This window comes from Neovison vison, chromosome 2, assembly GCF_020171115.1.
Source record: "Neovison vison isolate M4711 chromosome 2, ASM_NN_V1, whole genome shotgun sequence".
NCBI lineage: Eukaryota > Metazoa > Chordata > Mammalia > Carnivora > Mustelidae > Neogale > Neogale vison.
In genome coordinates this window covers 180,423,819-180,428,905 of record NC_058092.1, presented here as the reverse complement: position 1 = coordinate 180,428,905, position 5,087 = coordinate 180,423,819, and the positions used below count along the sequence as shown (strand labels likewise).

Sequence of the window (5,087 nt, the reverse complement as noted above, 5' to 3'; positions counted from 1 at the left end):
GATGACAAAAGCCAAGAACTCCATCAGGATTCAGCTATTCTCAGACAGTGCTGAACCACAGGGGTTGAGGATAGAGAAGCTCAGCCAGGGTAAGAACTGGCACTCAGTGTTCTGCTAACAGTTTACTTTTTATGATTTTTTTTTTTCTTCCAGAGTATAAATGTACAGCTTGACTTCCAGAAAGGTGGAACCAATAATGATACCATCTCAGGATACACACACAAAAATGAGAGAGACATTATTTGAAGATTTCCAGAAATACCTACTTTGTAGAAAAATAAATATGTGAAGTTCTACGTATACTGAAGAGCAAACTACTCTTTATGGAATAAACTATAATCCTAATATTTGTCAGTTCAGAAGAGAGTCTGCTTTACAAATTTGACAGAGTGAGAATGAAGTGGGTGTGGGGCAGAGGTTGGTAGAAGTGGATTTGGAGTGGAGGAATAGACAGTTGAGTGGGTGAAGGAATTAGACTTTTAAATATAGTTTGGGCAGAGAGGTCTATCTTATAAGAAATTTTATTGCACAGTTTTTAAACATATCAAATAATTAAAATATTTAAAATCTGTCATCCTTGCGCAGGGGCCATGCTAATCTTCTCTGTATCGTTCCAATTTTAGTATATGTGCTGCCGAAGCGAGCACAAAATATTTAAAATCTGAACCAAATAAATTTTTAAAACTGGTTATGGTCATACTTTAATTTCCCAGTTACTGGGTCTGTTCAGAATGGATTTTCTTCTTTTCTTCCCCCCCAGAATGGATTTTCATAATAGAATTGAGAAAATGAAATTTGGTGATTAAATTCATATTAAAAACAAAAAAAATATAGATTTCATTTCCAAAAACGTACTTTTTCTTTAGCATCTTTTTTTTTTCTTTTTTAAAATACCATCCTCAGTGAAATCACTGAGTATACTGTTCTGTTCAATAATAGATATAGCCAGCTTCTGTACAAACAGATGGGATTGATTTGTCTGCTGATTCCAGCACAATAGAAACTGAAATCCCATTTCCTCACCATGTGCTGGACTGAAGCATCTCAGATATTCTAGGAAACCATTGGTCCATAACAGTGTTTGTCAGTGCTTAATTGGGATAGGGTAGGAATGTCTTAAACAGAAACTCAAAGATTAAACTCTTATATCTTGAAGACCAGAAAATGTAAGAACATTTAAGGTCTTATGAACTCATGACTTTTTCTTCCATATTGATGTTTACTATCCTTAGATTTCCATTTATGTATTTCCAAACATGTGGGTTCAATCTTTGTGATCGCAGAATCACTGTAATTGTACAACACAACTTATATCACCATACTCTGGTAATTAAAATAACCAATTAGACCTGGAAATATGGTGGCAATGTGACCTTCCCAGGTTCAAAGTTCTGGTATTTTCAGAGGGGACATTTAAAAATTTGTATGCATGCATGTAATTGAGACGGAATTATAAGAAAGTGAGTGAGTTTTTTCACTCACCAGGGATATATGGTGATTGTGTTTTCAGATTTGTTACTCTACCTCAAAGCTGAGCTTGGGGAGGAAGAATACTTTTTGTCCTAATGATTGGAGTGAATTTCAGTTAGTGTTTGTCAAAAGCCTGGAGTAGAGGCTATCAACAGATTTAAAGCCGATTAAAATGAACATCTATCCTGGGTATCTACCCCAAAGATACAGATGTCATGAAAAGAAGGGCCATCTGTACCCCAAATTTTATAGCAGCAATGGCCACAGTCGCCAAACTATGGAAAGAACCAAGATGCCCTTCAACGGTTGAATGGATAAGGAAGATGTGGTCCATATACACTATGGAGTATTATGCCTCCATCAGAAAGAACGAATATCCAACTTTTGTAGCAACATGGATGGGACTGGAAGAGATTATGCTGAGTGAAATCAGTCAAGCAGAGAGAGTCAATTATCATATGGTTTCACTCATTTGTGGAGCATAACCAATAGCATGGAGGACAAGGGGCGTTAGAGAGGAGTAGGGAATTTGGGTAAATTGGAAGGGGAGGTGAACCATGAGAGACTATGGACTCTGAAAAACAGTCTGAGGGGTTTGAAGTGGCGGGGGGGCTGGGAGGTTGGGGTACCAGGTGGTGGGTATTATAGAGGGCACAGCTTGCATGGAGCACTGGGCGTGGTGAAAAAATAATGAATACTGTTTTTCTGAAAATAAATAAATTGGGAAAAAAAAAACAAAAAAAAAACACATTTGATGGCATAATGTCATAAAATAAATTAAGCATCATTTTCTCTTATTTTTTATGATAAATATCTCACTACAGATATCTCCCTGACTCTGTCCTTATTTGAAGAGCAGACAAGGAGTTAGATTGGAGGTTGTGACATCAGTGAGGTGGCAGAATAGGAAGTCCTAGCCCCCATCCCCCCAGAGAAGCACTCATTTAATAACACTATACTGATCAAAATGCCTTTATCAAAAATCCAGAATCCAGCTACAAAGTTGCAGTGACTAGAGGAGCACAAACCTGAGAATAGCCACATTGAAATGGATGTGAAGAGCAATTTCATTTTACTGGTATCAGCCCATACCCAAGCCAGCATGGATCGACACTAAGAGATCCCTGTGCCCACTATTTCTCTCTAGGGGAAGGAAAGATTGAAGTGTGCATCTAATCTTGGTGCGCCACCAGACATACCTGCTACTGTCTCATCTCACACAGAATGCTGAGGGAAATGGTATTTATGACACCCAGAGATAACCAAAAACAAAAAAATGGTGTTGGCAGATTTCAGTAGTGACATAGCACTGCAAAGTTTGAAGAAGGTACATGATTTTGAGATGTCTCCTTCTAAAAAGAGAGAGAGAGAGAAGGGTAGATTTCACACCAAATTCTAGAATTTCAATGCACTATCCCAGGAAAATAGAGGTAGGTGGCTCTCAGAAGCTAACATGGTTCTCTGGTGTTGAGAGAAGTCCCCTCAACCCCGAGACTTGTCCATCAGGAGGGACAGAGAGGTGTTGAGTGTTCACCCATTGTGTGGTCCCTAGGGAAAAGAACAGATGGTTTACTATGGCCAGTATGATTCTGTGACATTGGGAAAAAGCATACAAGAAGGAAGGGAGAGGAGAGGAACATGCACATCCATAGAAAAGTTTTTGGAGAGACTCCCAGAATCAGATAAGTGCTTGGCAAAAGTCTTTCCTTATTGATCCCAGTCTGTAAGGACTCAGAGAAGCAACTGTTTCTTCAAATGCGCAGGCACATTACCTGTGGGATAAAACTTGGGATTCAAGGATGGTTTTAATATATACAAACCAATTAGTGTAGTACACCACATTAAAAAGGATAAAATTCACATGGTCAACTGAATAGATGCAGAGAAAGCATTTGAAAATATTTAAATATATTTTCATGATAGAAACTCAACAAACTAGATAAGGAAGGAATGTACGCAACATGATAAAGGCTACATATGACAAGCCTACAGGTAACATCATAGTCAATAGTGAAACACTGAAAGATTTTCCTCTAAGGAGAGAAGACAGGTACAAGACAGGGATGTTATTCAACAGGTATAAAATTTCTGGAGAAAAAAACAGTTCTGCAAGATGAATAATTTCTAGAGATATGCTTTCTTGCATCATGACTCTAGTTAGCAATAATGTGTTGTATAATTAAAATTTAAGTAGGTAGATCTCGTGTGTCTTACCCTTACCTCATTGTGTCTTACCACAATAAAAATTTTTAAAAATTAAAAAAAAAAAAGAAATTGAGTTAGATTTTCAGAGTTGGAAAATACATGAAATATGTGGATGGGTAAAAGAAAGAAAAAGAAGGAAATGAGATGAAGAGAGGAAACAATTTTTTACTTTTGTGCAAGTTTGAATACCTTTCAAATCACTACTAAACACTTTAGAAAGGAAAATGCGATGTTTTGCATCCATTCAAAACTGGAGATACTGCAAAAAAAAAAAAAAGCAATAAAAACAAAGTGAATGAAGTTTCTTAGCTATCACTCAGGTCTTATAAACAGTGTTTCTTGGCTGTATATTGCTAAATTTTCATGACAAATGACATTTAGAGTTTTTTTTTTTGGGAGGGTCTCCTCTGTCCTGAAAACCCCTCTTCCTACCATTACTCCTGTTCTTGTGGAGAGGGATTGCATGACCCTTTAAGATAGAAGAGGGAAAGAAGGCAGTTAGGATACCCAGAAGATTTGCTTCATTTAGCATTATATATGAGGTTTTTGGGTGCCATCTCTCCCAACTGGCTTCAGACCTTCCTCGATGAATTAAAGTTGATTTGATAGTACATGGTAGCCTGCCTTGAAAGGAGTAACTTACAAAACTCCATTTCTGATCATATCTATTTTCAGCCCAGTGTACTGACTAGGGTGACATTTTCTTTTCTTTCTCCTTAAATGAAAGAGGTACTTTTTTGTTTTGCATTGTTTTGTTTTTGTTTTTTTTTTTCTCTGCACCTCCCAATTCTAGGCATAAAAAAGGAAAACACTGCTACCACACAACAGAGACAAATTCTTGGAGGTTTTACTAAATCACAGACTATAGTTGCAATGTTGCATTATAAAATCCTAACCATATTGGAAAGACCATGGACTCTTAAGGACCTTAGCAAAAATAGAATTAGCATATTAATCTTTAAAATACCAACAGGGACAACACAAAATTAAAAAATGATTGACTATCTTTAGGTAGGACTCTAATATCAGAAGAAATATTCCTGGTTGTTCAGAAGTCATGTTTTATAGAAACATATAATTTTTACAATAACTAGTTATAGTAATAATAGTAACTAAACATGCCCGTCGGTGTACTAAATGCTTTTTGTAAACAAGTCACCTTCTAATAGCAAACACAATAGAAGCATTTATTATTTTTAATCTCCCACATATAGATGAGAAAACTGAATCTTATCCTGAGCAGTGATTTTAACTAATAAGTGATAATTCAGAGCCCACAGAGGTGACAGACCTCAATAGTAATAGAACACAATAAATGTTTAGGATTATAATTGTTCAAAAGTTCTTCCTCTAAGGTGAACTCAAAATATTTTAAGCTGGGCCCCAGCCTTTTTCACATTCAATCAGCCAAT

General features: G+C 36.5%; 1 pseudogene; it reads right to left on the bottom strand.

The window, feature by feature from the left end:
- Positions 1-546: 546 nt before the first annotated feature.
- On the bottom strand, positions 547-647 carry LOC122901498 (annotated as a pseudogene).
- Between the last annotated feature and the right edge of the window lie 4,440 nt (positions 648-5,087).